We start from the raw sequence: 17,406 nt of genomic DNA, 5'->3' as shown, positions 1-17,406 counted from the left end.
GTGAATATGAGGATGTTTTAAGCAATGGTGAAAGATGATCGCAGCTTGTAACGTGAGTTGTTGAATGTGTCTTGAGCACGAGACGAGAGCGTAAGATTTTCCACAGTAAGGCAACACTATATGAACTTTTATAGCCAATTACAATATAATAATAATACACTGTGATAATAAAAAACGACATTACTTTTTACTGTGGTTTCACCAAAAGTTGTATATTGTGCACCGCTGTCCAAAGACATGCATTGGCACAAAAAAAATCCCCTGAAGAAAAAGGATAGTAAATATCTCCAATGAGCTAATTGTAGCCCATTTAACAGAGGAAGCATATAGCATAGGTTGAAAGGCGCTATATAAATGTGACCATTTACCATTTGTATAATGTGCAAAACTGGGATTTTGGAAAAGTGGTGATTTACTTTGGGACATAATTTGGAGATTTGGAAACTAGTCTTTTGACAAGGAAGAAAATCAACCCTCCGTCCACTAGGAATGCAACGATTCACTCTAGTCACGGTTTGATACGTTGTTCAACTGAACAAAAAATACAAGCTCTATTTTTTGGCCCTGTCTCAGTCTCGTCTGATTTTGAATTTGATTTTATTGAGTATTGTTGCACATCCCTGCCTTCCACTAAGCTCACTTGCCTGCCCCTGCTCTATAAACTATAAAGAGCTACACTTCCTGGATCACTCAGCCCATAGTTGGTATATAGGCTGACCCATGTGACCTTGAGAATGTGCAATACTTTGTCAACCTAATATTATCCAGAAAAGCTTTTTCTCATTCAAAAATATGTACAGTAACAGTATGAAAAGCCACGTCTGAAATGATTGGGTCATTTGGCTGGATAGCCCTATTTGGTCGTTCTTTTAACATCCCGACTTCCTGCAGTCCCCTCTCTCTTCCTGTCCCTGCTGGGCCCATGCGCACCATACTAAGCCAACTGGCCCATGTCTTCATTTCTGCAGATGGCCCACGTCAGTCTGAGCAAGCCTCCCAAACTCTATAAAGTTTTTGGTCCGAGGGTGACCCCACACATTCCTTTAAAGCCACATAGAAGTGGCCCCCGAATAGTCCATCACCGGCTATAAATAATTCCAGCCCAGTTCCCATGGCCCCCACCGAAAGCCTGTCACTGCTGACGCTTTGCAAAACACCAAGTACAAACAGTCATTTTTGCTTATGGTCAAGACTTGGTAGAGATAGAGTAGAGATTGGTAGAGAAGAAATATCACGAACCACCCCTAATTTGTCTAAAAATCTAATTGTTTACTGTATAGGGCTGCACAATATGAGAGAACATTGTGTAAAATCAGGACTTCACTGTACAATCATATGTTCTAGGTATCTGCGGTGCATTCCTTATCCTTTCCGCTTTGGGACAGCTCAGTTTTCATTCTGCGGTTTAGTCATCCCTCTACAATACAAGCGCCTGCTAAAAATATGTACAGCGATGTTTGCCCACATACAGTAACTTGCCTTTAGCAGCTCATTTTACCCTTAAGTGGTTTGTCATAGCATTACAGTGAGAACAATCTGGAGACTAAATGGATACTACCCAGTTTGCAAAGCTTTGTGGCCATCCTTTATACATTTTTTAAGATAAAGAAAGATGTTTGGAGTCAGTCTCAACCAGGAGGCCTTGTGTGTTGTTCAGGTGGACGTGTGGTGCTGCAGTAAACCCCTATAGACACTGTATCAGCAGGATGATGTTTGTCAGACAGCACGTGGCCTGACCTCTGCCAGGCTTTGATCTCAATTCGGATCTTCTGGGAACAAACTCCTTTGGTCCTATCTCGGGGCAACATCAGACTGATAGAAGATACACTCACTGCCTTTGGTGAAGTGGCACGGGACAGTCTTCAAAGTTGACTTATTCTTTCCAGGGCCTATCATCTGCCTTTAAAGTTTTCAGCAGACTTAAGCGCTTCAGTTCACAGAAACAGAAATATAAACTACTAAAACATGTGGATTTCTGAACAAATTTGTGTCAAAAAAATGGTTTAATAGACGTTGTCGCGTTATTCCCTTTTTAATGCAAGACAATTAAAAAGCCAGCCAACCACATGACTTAATCTGATAAAGTGTGTGTTTTCTTACTCTATAAATAAAGTCCTTTCCTTTTCTGTTGCGATCTCCTCATACTGTATCTAACAATCTATAACAGCAACTCCGTTTTATTTCTCCTCATAGTCTCACCCGTATGACTTCGCCTTCAGCCCTTTGCTGTGATGAAACCAAAGCTCACACTGGCCCCTGATGTAGCTGTAAGCCCCTGTCCTCGCTTGTGTACTCTGTTTACAACATGGTGACAGCTCTGTGTGTCCTGAACCAGCGCGCCTCTCAGCTGCGACCCGGTCCACTCCCCCTAAGAAAACAAGTTCCAGATGCTCCCACTGTGCCGCCGGACAGTGAGAGGAAATGCCAGGCAAGCCACGAGGAAGACGAGGAGAGATGAGTAGATCAGGCGCGGGATGGACTGAAGGATGCTTAAATCCCCTGTGGAAATGCCTCTTTGTCTTGTCATGTTCAGGCACAGCTTTTGCTTTAGGAACAGTCAGTAGAAACAGCTGAGTTCCTTATTTTCATTCATTGTGATGTGATAAATCGCAATTTGAATGGGGCAATTAGCAAACAGCAAAGGATGCAGTTATTTTGCATTTGGTAATTGGTAAAAACAACTGCATTTCTTGTCTCCATGTCTGATTGTGTCTAAAAGCTGCTAACCCTGGAGTTTAGACCAGTGTTGGGGTGGCAGCACAGTAGTACAGTGGTTAGCTAAAAGGTCCCGGGTTTGATTCCCACCTGGACGGGGCCTTTCTGTGTGGAGTTTGCATGTTCTCCCCGTGTCTGCGTAGGTTTCCTCCGGGTACTCCAGTTTCCCCTACCACTAAAAACATGTACAATAAGCCAGAATGAGTGAGAGTGTGAGAGCGTGAGACCAAATAAACCAATAAACGTATGACAAAAGTAACGAGTTACAAAAATATATTTCCTTTTTCCGTATCTAAGGAATATAACATATTACTGAAACAAAATATGGGAATATAATAGTCATCACAGTTCAAGTTACTCAAGTTAGAAGTGCATTAAATGTATAAACAAAAAAGTTTCAAGTTTCAAGTTTAATGGTTTTGTATAGCCCAATATCACAACAGAAGTCGCCTCATAGGGCTGCACCAAACATCAAGGCAATAAAACAGAGCAATAAAAAAATGCCCCTAAACAGAATGCAGTGTATTGGAGCTGCAGTTGCGTGTAGTTAATGTTGTCAAAAACAAAACACAAGAGAATGGGGGAAAATAAAGAAAAGGAAATTGTTGACTGCACTTTTGCTCGGTGGCATTATTACTTTTTTATGTTTTTACGTTTATATTTTGCCAAAAAATAGTCAAATGTAGCTCAAATATGTAATACAAACATATTACATTTTTAAAGCTGTAATCACTAATATAGAATATATTCCAATTTTTAATTTTTAACTTGCCCACCACTGGTTTAGACCCTGTAGTTTAATTTTTTTTGCAATGAAATGTGTTTAGTTTTCACTATATTGTTAAAGCAGAACGTTGTGTGCTGATTATCTAATTATAAAGCAATCTAATGATCGTGAACTAGCTGGTTGTTGTTTATATCACAGTGACAGTATTGCTCTCTGAAAGCTGTGAAATGTGCTAATAAAGTCATCCCTGTGAAGATTTGGCATGTGTTACGAATGACTTTGGACTACACCTGTCCATTTTTCAGACGTTTCCATTACATTTAAGCACTTGGGTGTAAGTAAAGCGTGGAATGTGTTGGCATGCTGTGACACGATGATAGATAGAAGTCAATGGAGTCGTTTTAAGTCATAACCACAATATTTAGACGGCGTAGTCAGCTGACATTGCACCTTGGACGGTAGATGCCAGAGCTCTGCGGGTTAGTCCGGAATAGTAGACACTGACCAGGTGCGGTTTATAGGCAGCAGCCGTTGTGTTTGCTTCTTTGTTTGGCCTTAGACACAGGGCGTATGGGTAACTGTATCGGGTCGCAGGCGGACCTTTTGAAACAGGAGCCTGGAACGAAACCGCAGCTTGGCCCTTTCATTCAACAATATTTACTACTCTGTCAGTGTGGAAACTTTCACATGTCACACACCCAGCTTTGTGTGGACAGAAATAGCACCATCTATTATTCACATTATCCAGAGTCTTGTGGTTAAGTAATGAATGTCAGGTTCACTCTTGTAGCTTTACCCATTTAAATCTCTAAAGAAAACCTGCCGTCTTGACTGGTCTCCACTCCGCAGTGTCTGTTTTCATGCGTGTCCACCCCTCATCACCAATGCATGTGCTTCTAAGGATAAAGTTAACCTGTTATCTGCCACCTTAGGGCTAGGATTAGGGTAAGGGTTATTTTCTCCAATTAGGCATACCTAAATCTCAAAGTTTACTGACTGGAAAGCTCCCACATATTATGCCAGTGTGATGCCTCATTTGACCTTCTAGTTTCTAATAATATGTGTAATATCTCTGTGAGTGAAGCACAACTTACAACACATTTGCCGTCTCTGTTCACAGGGGACGGCAGATATTAGGTCACACAATATCCATTTTGCAAGAAGCCACAAGACATTATTTTCTCACACAACCTGAAACAAAAAACAAGCAAAAGGTCCATTTTGGTCTAAATCAGAGTTACATTTTGGTCTTATTTTGATCTTCATTTATTATTTTCTATCTTTTGTATTGAGGCAATTTGGTTTTCATTTAATGGAACTAGTGCAGCTGATAGTCAAGTGGTTAAAGGGATATTTCAGGATTTTTGCCTCATTTCCTAGTTATCCAGTGTTGTTCCAGAGTGTTATTGATTTCTGGAGAGACATATTTTTTTTAATTCATACAGTACTTATATTTGAAGAGTTTAGTGGTGCTAGGCTAGCACATGTCTATGGTAGCTAGTAGCCTGCATTAAAAACAGTCTGACCCAAGCACAGTGCACCTGAGGCACCAGACTACAGTAGTTTGTTTACCTGGGGCTGCATTACTACACATGGAATTCACAAAGGTTCTTTCTACATATCAGATATGGCAACTTTTGGAGGACTTGCCCATGATTTTGAAGAGATTTTTAATGCAGGCTACTAGTTACCATATACATGCACTAGCCTAGCACCACTAAACTCAAATATAAGGACTGCATGAAAAAAAAAAAAAAAAGAATCCTCAGAAATCTCTCCAACAACACTCTGGACAACTAGGAAATGAGGCCCTATATCAAAAATCCTGAAATATCCCTTTAAGGCTGGTGCACATGTAAAAACTGGCCTCTTCTCAACAGTGTATGTGTTACTAAGAATAAAGTTAGACATTTAGCTTTAACCACAACATGTCTCGTTGTATCAGACAGGAGCCTGTTGTTCATCATTCTTTCATACCTTTTCATCTCTGTGTGTTCATAATTGGCGGCTCCTCCCAACAAACGTATTAAGTAAATTGCTAAAATATAGAGTGCCGAAGTGAGTGACGGCTTTGAAACGGCGCATGCATTCACAGTTCTCCGTGTGAGGTAGGGTTAATTACAGCATCTATGTTATTGTTTTAAGTGGTTACGAAGACACATGACGCTGATGCCCATTACTGACTGTTTTATAGACCTGGCCTTAGTAATTAGACACTGCGAGCAGCTAATGGCTTCCTTATTTTTGTGTTGAAAAACATTTGAATCTCACCAAAAAACATCCGGTGTTTTAAATCGGTTCGCAGGTTGCCCTGGGGAAGTCTGTAACCTTTTTTCCCCAAATCCGACTCTTTTGTCCAAATGTTTTTCTGACAAAGCCAAAGGAAACCACAGCAGGTCTACCGCAGCGTTGGGACAAGAGTCACACCTCATGTAACTCCTGACCTTCACACAAGCAGCAATGATGTTATGGTCAACCAAACTCCACTGGGATACAATAAAGCTCAGTGCAAATATTTACATTCTTTGACACTGTGTATTGCTTTAGTAGTGTCATAAAGCTATTTCAGGAACATTTGAATTTTGAGCCACAATAGTCACTTTTTGCTGTATCTGAAAAATGTCTTGACTATTGCAATGGTGATACACCGTTTCAACACAGTGAGTTTCAAAATCCATGAATGTGAGTGTAAAGGGAAACCTCAGTGTTTTTGTGATATATTGTGGCTTCTTGCGATGTTGTGCAATCTAATGTTGCAATAACGATAAATTGGCAATATATTGTGCAGCGCTATCCCTGAGCTATTCTTACATTACATAAATGGTAGAGAGCTTCAAAGACACTATATAATTATTATGCAGAGGTATGTATAATAGCCAAAATATTTACTCGAGTAAGAGTAACGCTGCTTTAAAATCATTTCACTCAGAAGTAATAGAAGTAAAAAGTAGTGACCGAAATATTTACTCAAGAGTGAAAAAGTACGATGAGAAAATTTTACTTTACTGTGAGTATTGAGTAACTGTTTGAGGAAAAAAAGTCTGATTTATGATTCAGTCCAGACGTAAATTATGAGAAACAAAACCTGAATTAATGTGAAAATTGAAAAAGGAAAATCATTATAAACTTAAAAAAAGAAATCATTATAAAGAATTAAGTTACAAAACACAAAATGCATCTATTTTGTGTGTGAAAATTAAGATTTACTCACAAGTCACTAGTTACTGTTTTATTTTACTCAAGTAAGAGTACAGATACTTCACTTGTACATGTACTTGAGTAAATGTGACTACCCACCTCTGTCATTATGTGAGGTTCATCCTGGAGAGTGAAGATATGTCCACACAATTAAAGAGTTTAGTCCACTCTTTATACTTAACTACATTTATCTAAATGTTTGAAGATTTAAAATCCATTTAAAAATAAAATGCATCTAAAATTTCAATCAAAAAACCCAGCGCATAGAAATGTAAAGAGCCTTTGGGGAGCGACTTGTAAATGGCTGGAAGTGGTTACAGGTTGGAGTTCCCTGCTGTAGAGTGATGATGATACTGTACCTCTGGAGATTAGTATTTGGTCCTATAGGAACACATGTTGGCCTGTTTATCTTCGATGTTTCTCTGTTGAGTGTTTCTTCCGCTGCGTCTTTCATGTTTTGGGACCCCCTGAGGCTCGTCCCATCACAGATCTGTAGTAAACTGCTCGGTGACTTTGACCTGTGACCTCACCTGCTGCCACAGACTGTCCGCCGCCTGACGCCTATTTCTGCTGCAGAGGAATGTGCCATAATGTAGAGGAACACAGGGAGTCGATATCTGCTTAACCCGTAACATATGACTGGGTTGGATTTCAAAAGATGGAACTTCACAAAATGCTGCCACTTCAACTTCTGGCTTTATATCATAATAAGTAGCATGTCCTTTGATACGTGCAATATTTAAAATAGAACATTTAGGGCCTCTTTGGATATTTTTGGGGAATTTTGATGAGTAGCTTCATTGAGGCAGTACGTAGATGTTAAAGTTGTTGTTCATAGTTCAAAATACTTGATTCTGAACCAACTCTCTGTGTAACTAAACCAAGTCAATTAAACTAGATTTGAACTATAACCTGATTACATGAGGGTTATTATAGCAGTGAGCCCAGAGTTGCTTAGCTTGGGTTTATTATGTCAGGAAGGGGTGCTGCTTAGAGACCGGCTGACTGGCATGAGTTACAAGGCACCTCAGGAGTCTTGTTTTTCTTTCTAATCAAATGCCCATTCCATCCAAAGCCCAAAAGCAGGGCCTGCTGACTTAGGAGTCCGGCTCTTTTTGGTGCTGTGGCTATTAATAGAGCTCTGCCTGAGAATCCAGCCCAAGGTCAGCCATCAGATTCTGGCTCCCAAGTGGAGTTTTCAATAATAAAGGACATTTTTTTCATATGTAGCGCGGCAGTGGTTTTAAACATTACAGATATGGCTGCTGTGACTGTTGTTTTATCACTGCAGAGCTGTTGGTGCGAGACAGTGGCAGCTTTGTCTGTACTCAGTGCAGTGCTATACAATAAATAGACAGTCGTGTCAGTGAAGACACTATAAACAAACCACAGTGTTTTACTGTCACAGATGACCTTAAAAAACCTGGCACTCTTCACTAGTAAGACTGACTATGGCACTGTGTTGTTGTTGGAGCAGGACATTCACTGTTTGTTTGATAAAAGGCTGTATTAAAGTAGTGTCTTATTGTACGGTCACGATATCGCTCTGAAGGGAGTTGTGTGAGCACAGGAATGTGATGGTTATTACTCTTAGAAGCATGCTGGTCATTTTTGTCATTTTGGGTCAAGCGTGCAAGAGCACGAAGAGTCTGAAAAACAACTGTGAAATATGACCTGTCATTTTAAACCTCTGCACACTGGCCTCTTAAAGCCTCTTTCTCTGCAGTCATTGTGCCACTATGAACTTGCAGAATTGTCACTCTGTGCCCTGGTGCACCCCGCTCTGTGCAGCAGCCAGGCCTGAAGTTTTTCACTAAAGACAACAGCTCTCTGCTCACAGCATTATACCCACACACAGTGAGTGTCTGTGGATGTAATAAAGAGGCTCCCACTGGCCTGTTGGCTCGGAGAACGGGCAGTGATGCTCTTTTTCCTTGCTCTTTGAGCCTTCCAACAGCTTTAATTCCCAAACTGGCATCATGTGTTTTAGACATTTTAAAGCTGAAAAGAGCTCACACATTTCATTTTTATTTGGGCGTACCATGACATTTTATCAGTGTATTATGCATTTAAACCCGTAATTATTTTGACGAATCTTAATGTAAATGTCATAAGGTTACTTCATTGTCCCCATAGGGAAATGTGTCCTCTGCATTTGACCCATCTTTAAAGGGACTAGATAGAAGTTGACATTTCCATACTCTCTACTGCCACCTCTGGTCTTGCACGTAACTGCAGTCTCTATATTAAGCTTGTGCATGACGGCACTTTGGACCCGAATTAACACCTTTGTGAGTGACAGTGCAGGTTTTTAGTGGCAGGTGTGGTGAATAGGTCTGGGCTCATTCTACACTTTAGGACATTTCTGTAGCAGATCGGGGTGGAAATACATAATTTTAACATTTTTAAACTCTGTCTAGTCCCTTTAAAGGGGTAACTGTAAGGAGCAGTGGGTGCCCCATCTCCAGATGTCGGGCCAGGCTGATGGTCTGAATCACCTCTCATCGTAAACCGTATCATACTGACAAACAGACTCAGCGCGGTGTTTAAGTATCAATTTTGTGTCTTTTTATTATCTGTCTTGCATATCCTCACGCCCGCGTTCTGTTGTGCTGTGGTGTTGCTCTTCTGTCTCACATGTGATTCATTGGAAGTGTTGGCTGCTGACGTGAGTGTGTCACAGTCCAGGAATCGTGCAGCACCAACAAAACCAGCTACTAAGCACCTCACACTTCACTCTGTTTGCATTCGGTTCTCCTTAACCGAGCATGGATATGAGTTTGCGTTTTTAGTCTCCTTCTCGACATTGTCCAGGGTGCGCTCCATCTGCTCAGCCCTGAGACTTGAACCGTGTGTGACCCAAAATGGAGCAGTTATCAAATATATTGCATATTGACTTTATACTAATACGAACATGTTGTCACAAAAAGGCTGTTGTAGTTTGCTAATTGGCCATTTGTCGGTCAATTCTTGCTTAATGTTTTGTTTTGCATGTAAACTCAGCCAGCTGTGCCTTATGAGCTGTCACAATAGTACCAAGATATGGTCATTCATCATAGAAATCAGTCCCAAGAATATAAGCTACTCAAGTTTGTTTCCCCTCCACTGGCACCTCGAGTAAAACAGGAAACCCCGTCCAGACGCTGATGTCATTTCTCTCATTGGATCACACAATGCCAATGCTTTTTAGCAGATCTCTGTGATACGGTACGGCCAACAGGAGCCAAAAATCACACAAGGTGGTTTTGTGCTGGCGTAATGTGCGATCTCGACGAGCTGGAATGTAGTGCAGCCGCTCAGAGACCACACAAAAACTCACCTAGACACTGGGGCAGACTGAGTTGAAGTGCTTTTAATGCCGGCACACATCAAAGCATTTGAGAATTACTTTCAGATTATGATGCATTTAGAGTCTGAAGAGTAAACAATTGAGCCGGAGTCCTAAAATGCAACATGAGCTATTACACTTAGTGCCGAGAAAATATGATGAATTTTGAATGCATTATTAAACTGTTTTTTTTTATTTAAAACTCTTGTCCTGCTTTAGACATTTCAGCAGTAACTCTGTAACGTAAATCAAACACATTATATTATGTATTTAGTCCTGTATTTGGAGGTAGAAGGGGGCAGGGGTCGCTGGATTAGACGTGTTTGCAAACACTTTAGTCCTGGATTAACCCTGTTTAACACTTGATTTAGCGAGGATTTCATTTCGGTCTGGTGGTATTTTGTGAGGTGGTACTTGGTGTAAAAGGTTTGAGATCTGTTGTAATTGAAGAAAGTAGTTTGCCTGCATTCAGGAGTGTAATAGTGGCATTATTAACGCTTCAAATCACCTGCAAAGTGCAGATTATGCGTTTTATGTTACAGGTGGCCCGTCTCTTACATCTCTCTCCTTTGATCCTACCCTGTGTGCGACGAAGATTTAGTGGCCAACTTTGACAAATAGCTTCATATTATAATGGCCAATATTATTACAATACAAGAAACAATGGAATTCCTGAAAAAGCCGCTCCCCTACACCGGTCCGACCCCCTCGACACCAAACCCGGCGGGGCCTTTGTTACTCCACGCTGCTCTTACATGAGGGCAACAACAATGTGAGAAATGCTTTGAGTGCTTTTCAACAGGAATTTCTCGGTGCGCGATAAAGAGCTCGTAATGAATGGAGGAGGAAGTGTCGGAAGTCTTAAGTCGGGATCCGATGTGGACCCCCAGCTTTACTCTGACAATATTTACGTTCCCTTAGAGCCTCTCACTTGTTGTATCTGACCCCTGGGAGAAACTCTGCTGCCCTTTGTCGGTCAAGTGTAGCCAATCCATATTTTAAGCCTATTTTCAACACCATGACGGCAGACTTTTATGGATTCTTTCCGGGAAAATGTTGATTTGAGATCAAGAATGTTCCTTCATAGCTCTGAATAGTTTGTGTTTGCTGAGTCTGGGAGTTGCTTACTTACTATATAAACAATTGAATAGATCAGGGATGTCCAAAGTGCAGCCCTCAGACCAATTTTTGGTGGCCCTCAGGCTTCTTGTTTTATTGCCACACATCGCCAGAGAAGGTCATTTTACTGCAATGTTGATAATTCCACATAATTAAAGCAGAACTAAGTAACTCATGCCCCTAGAGGCCATAAGCGCCACTGCAGGTGTTGTAGCATGTCGTGTTTTTTTACTCATTAATTGTCCGTGAGAGTAAATACTACACTGATAGAAAAGGAAAAGGGAAAAAGGGATATTGTACATCCAATTACAATTAAACTTGGCTGTAAACACTATTTAAGTGGCGCTACCCCGCAGTTAGCCTTGCCCATTAGCCTGTTAGCTTCTTCTTCGTGATTCCACTAGTGTGTATTGTGCCTCCGACTTGGAGGCAGCAAAGTTTGCAATTGTGGTTTTCAAGTACTGCTTTAAAACCTCAAAAAATAACATTTACCGTGAGACTGAGCTGGCATTATGGTTCCAAGCCTAAATAAAAGTGTGGGGAATGGTCTAAACCTCTCTTAAATACACGCAGTTGAATGTTTGAATGCATTGACCACCGATCTGTGGCCCTCCATGCCTTATATGTATGTCAATATATGGCCCTCGTGAAAAAGGTTTGGACAACCCTGGATTAGATAAATAAGGCTGCACAACTGCCTTGAAATTGAAATCAACCAATTGCAAATACAGCAATTATTTAGGTAGTATAGTGGCCAATAAAGATTTATACCTAACTTTGTAGTATAGACCTCTGCAAACATTTACGTTTAGTAGTTCATATTTCTGTCTTCAAATTGTAACGCTTGTTGCATAAATCAGATCCATTATGAAGCCCTGACTAAAGATGATTAGATCAGATTAAGAATTAAAGTTGTCTATAAGTTTAATGTGGTCATTTATCAATTAATGACAACTCTTATGATGCACATTAGACTTTCATAGCCAATTAAATGTAGAAATCACAACACCATGAAACAGCTTTATAGCCTGGGTATGAATTTTTAATGAGGATTGCAGATGAGAAATGTTTTGTTCCATTGATTGAAATTAGCCATGTCAAATGCAATATATTTCCAAGTTGTTCCAAGTTCTGAGCAGCAGGTGGCACTGCACCTCCCACTCGCTCGCTCCCATTCACAGCATCTATTAAACAGAGAGAAGCAAAGTCATCTACCCCTCAATGATGTCTGCAGTATTTGTTTCCATTATAAGATACAACTCCACTTAATTTTTTTGTCTCCAGTCTTACCGCAAGAGGCCAGTCTCAGCCGTGGCTTTTATCACACTGCAGTCATCTAGATCTTAATGGCACTGATGCAGAAAGCCCTACAACTATAAGCCCATGTGCTTATGGGCTTATTATATATAGGCTCCTTCTTGATCCACGTTCTTGGCCTTCATTTCCACTGCAGCCTGTATATTGTCGGTCTGTTCTGTTTGATTTTATCTATCCATCCCAGAGGCACGTCCATCCTCTTAGCCTCTGATAATCACATTGAAGATGGGCAGCAGAGAGGATTACTGCCTCCTCTCGGCCTCTCAGGAGACTTCTTTGCTGCTCAAAGGAAGTAATCACTTGTAAACGTACTGGTTTGTCCCTAAAGCCCTTCTTATTACCTCCAACATAAAAATAGTTAATATCTTTTTTAGTGTATTTGAGGTTTGAGCACCAGTTTGTTCTGTGTGCTGTGTGTTTTTTCTCGACGATGTGTTGTATCCTTTGGCAATGAGGTTCACTACGATTAAGATCAAATATTTCCTTACTTCCTCTCGTGGGCATAAATTGTATGCTCAGCTAAGATTATGTTTAAATTTCCCCCATTACACTAAAAGCTAAAAGCTGGTCGAAGAATGCCACGTTAGTGTATAGAAATATGAACCCCATTCACCTCTGTTTAATGTGGAGATTTCTAAAGCCTAAATCCACTGATGGTGCTGAAAAGAGGCTGTGCTTGTGTGGCCCACTTAACAAGTGACGGCCTACATGCTGCAAATAATCGTTTTATCTAATGCACACGTCTCCGCCCCTTCCCGCCGTCTTTCTTCTGCACAGATCCAGATTTTTCTCGTGCCACTCTGGTTGTGGCACTGCCAGCTGCCTCTGATGTGATCACCGGGTGCAGGCTGTGCTCAAATTTGCTGTTTTTGTGCATTTTAGTCAAAAGATAACTTGTTGCTTGGACTTCAGGTTACACATCATGTTCATAGTCCTAAAAGATTGTGCACAGGTCTTAATAAATTTGATATTTGTTGGTTGGAAGTTCAATGCGATGTCGAGAATGGAACAAGAAGGCTTTGATTGCTATGCTTGTCCTGAAATAACCTTGTTTTTGGTTGCAGCCCAGGCTTTATTAAGTAAAATAAACTCTTTCAAAGCCAAACATCAATGTACAGGTATTTGCGGCTTAACTCTGTAAACTGACTTGCTTTAGTTACTGATATTTCCATCTTTTATGTGTGAAGCTTGAGTGATTCATGTTATCGTCATCTTGGAAGGCCTTGGATGAAGATAGACGCCATTTTGCCTTTACTCTGTATTTTGAATGGTCTTTCATTTACAGATACTTCTAATATAGACTATTTGTGTCTCTCTTGCTCTCGGCCGGTGCAGTGCGCCAGCTTCACACAGAGAGAGCTGCTATAACTGTCCAAACAAGCACAGCATTCACACAGAGCGCACTCGCTTCACCACCTGCTACCGGCCACAAGGGAAACCTCGCTGCGAAGCCGCCGCATTTCCACAGAGAAGGCCTGGACGAGCGAGTCCTCAGGCACTACATTTTCAACTGTTTATAGCCTGTCTAGTGATGCTGCTGCGCATAGATTTGTTTTCTGTGTCATTATTGTGGGTTTTTTAGCATTTCTGCAAGTCATCAGTTTAATAGGCTCCCCTACTGTATAATAGAATAACTGAATGAGGAGTGAATGAATAATGCATTTGATTTAAAGTAACTTTGAGTGGCTTGAAATCATGTTATGTCATGTTTTCCCTTTTAAATGCTTTTAAAGCTTTACGGTTGATAATGTTTCAGATAAACACAAAATAATACTAAAAAGAAAGTGTTTTATGGCCATGAGTTAATTGATTACCTTTACCTTTATTATTTCATTCTCTAATTTATTTATTTCAAAAGGTCTATGGGGAAAGTTAGTGGGAACTTTTCCTCTTGGTCTTCATTAGTAATTACACTTTGTGAAATTACTACTAATGTAAACTTGTGGATTGTTTCATTGGGACAACAGACCATTGATGAGCACAATTGTTTTTACTTTGGCAAAATCCCCATATGTAAGAAGAGCATTTTCTGCCAAATAAGTACCCTATTGTTACTACTCAAATGAAATAAAAAGAAACCCAAGTAAGTAACTACAGATCACAAATGGCAAACATATAAAATATAGCTTGGTATTGAGCGGGCTGGGCATGGTTCCTCAGTCGGGACGATTTTAGTCGTAGGATTTCCCTTATAGGCTACTTTATTAATGTCTTACCTCCCAGTTCGGCTTTACCCAAATCTAAAATCTTACAGCCTATAGGCCAGTGTAAGGCCTCATTTGAAAGCCAAGACTGACAAAATGGATCGTAACTTTTTTTGTTGCATTTTTAAGCGTTTTTGTCATGTCTTCGTAGATTTTTTTGTTCTTTCTTGTTGTTTCTTTGTTGCTTTTTCATCACTCTTTAGTCGTGTTTTTTTGTGTGTGTGTTATTGTCATGTTTTGGAAGCGTTTTTGTCGTGTTTTCAACTTTTTTAATCGCTTTTTGGTTACTTTTTTGTCGCTTTTTCATCACTCATTAGTCGTGTGTTTTTGCTCTTAGATTTGAGTAAAGCCAAACGGGAGAAAATGTGCTCGGTTCATGTGGGGGTTAAGGTAAAAAGGTTAAATGTGGATCTGGAAGTCTTCCTCCGCAAAAATATTTTAAAACAGCATATCATTGCCCCGCACCAACCCCCAGAAAAAAAGACTGAAATGAACGACACGATCGATTGTAAAATGTCTTTTATCACAGAAGTTGCTATCGGGGAAAAGTAATTTGTTATAGACCAAATGAAGCCCTTTGAAGTCATTTATTATGCTACAGAACTATGTGGTGTCTTAATATCTACCAAGACGTGTGCTCATTTTGGTACTTATTGTTATTTGAGATGGACATTAGAACTATATTTTTTTTTTACAGCATTTCAGATAACACACATGCACTCTTGCCAAAAACACCAAAGTAACTGTCCAACTTAAATAAATTAGTGTTTAAACAAGTTTGATGACTGCACTTCTTCTTGTGTCCAACTGGCTTTCATCATGCAAAGTCAATATAATTTTACATAATTCTCTCTGTGGTTTTTTGGCGGCTTCTGATTGCATTTCCCATGTCGCATTTGAAGTGGGCTTTCCCCCCCTGAGAACCGAATCATCATCCGTCATCGCTGTGGCAGCCAGAACCACTTTTTGCATCCAAAGTTAACACTGCACTGCGAGCCAACCACAATTTGTTTATGCTCAATGTCCTTTTATTGTCTCTTATGGGATGATTGTTTTTGCTGTGTGTCTTTTATCTTTTTGCGGAACTATAATTTTCCACCCAGATTTATCATGAGGGCCGGTACCGCGGCATCACAGTGGTCTCTCCCTTTCATTGTGGAGAAGCCTGTCATTTTACCGGAGGCCATTTATTAAAATAGATGGTCAATTTGGCATTGTAATCATTATGCGCCTTCATGCTACTTCTACAGCCTCGGTCATTTAATTTGACAAACAGGACATTCCTGCCACACATCTCCGACATCTCCGCAGTAGAGCATAAACATGGGCAATAACGCGTAATGAGCAGCAGCAGGAAATGCCAGAGCAGCGGCTGTTGTCATCTCTAAAGGCTTAATAAGAGGAAACAATGATTCTCTATAATGGAGCGACTTTACAATAGAGCTATGGCAGTCACTTTATTAAAGGGGCTAGATGCAAGTTGGCCATTTTATACTCACTACTGCCACCTCAGGCCATATGTGTAACTGCACCTTCTATATTAAGCTTGTGCATGAGGCAATTCGACCCGACGTAACACCTTTTTGAGTGACAGTGCAGGATTTTAGAGGCAGTTGTGGTGAATAGGCCTGGGATCATTCTACACATAAGGACATTTTTAAACTCTGTATAGTCCCTTTAATTCAGGCATATTGTGCAACTGTCTAAGTGGCGGATAATGATAGGATTGCGTGATTTGTTTTAGGCTGTGTTCGGGTAAACCTCTGTTTAATGAAAGACCTCAGTGATTTTGTGATATATTCTGGCTTCTTGCGATATGGATATTGCGTCACATAATATTTTGATAACGATAATTTGCCGATATATCGCGCAGCGGTGGCCCTAGTTAAAAGCAGCATGATGATGGGTGATCCTATCAGTGATAATGACGCTGAAATGTCATTTGGCCGCTTATAGAAGCAGTAATTGGTTCAGGCCTCTGCTGGGAGTGGGATGTCGGATACTTGTGTGGTAGGCTGTGAACAGGACTTGACATTAACACTTATTTTTGTTTAAAGTGCATATGACAGGTTTTAATGCTTTTGAAAATATGACTTACTTGGAAGGATAACATCAGTTGCAAGTTCATCAGTTGCAACTAAAGAAATCTTAAATATAATTGTGCTAACTATGTTTTAGAAATGAAATGTGTTTAATGTGTCGCATGGACTTTAAATAATTTACCCTTACAAGTAGCCAAAACAACTACAGTACAAATTACTCATGTAAAAGTCAAAATTACTTAGACTAGTCAAGCACCGAGTGGAAATGTCTGATTAATGTTTAGTGATGAAGTAAATCTAAAAAAAAGCTCAGTTCTGTTACTTCCCCATTAAAAAAGCACAATGAAAATTATTATAAAAAATTATTATTATGATAAAATAAAGTAAAATGAATTAAAGCTTGACGTAATTAACCTTGTGACTGTTTTATCATTAGTTTTTTGTACATGTATCATGTATACAAACATATATGATATATGCACAATATTTGTTGAGTGGAATAGTTGTCTCTATTGTTAATCAATGAGGGTGGTTGTGTAGTAGGACTATATTGATTTACTAGGTCACATACGTTACTGTTTCCAGTCTTTGTGCATTGTGGCCTGTCTATGAAGTGGCAAAGGGCACATTGTTGCTGACGATTGAAAGAAATTGTGTCAAACCTCAAATTTATGCCTGTTTTTGAAAGTCCAGTAAAGGTCAAGGCTGCACAATTTGAGGGAAAAGTCACAAACATTTCATCCAATACATAAAATA

Source organism: Gobius niger, assembly GCF_951799975.1.
Source record: "Gobius niger genome assembly, chromosome: 1".
NCBI classification, from domain to species: Eukaryota; Metazoa; Chordata; class Actinopteri; order Gobiiformes; family Gobiidae; genus Gobius; species Gobius niger.
The sequence above is the reverse complement of the archived record's forward strand: the minus strand, read 5'-3'. Positions refer to the sequence as shown.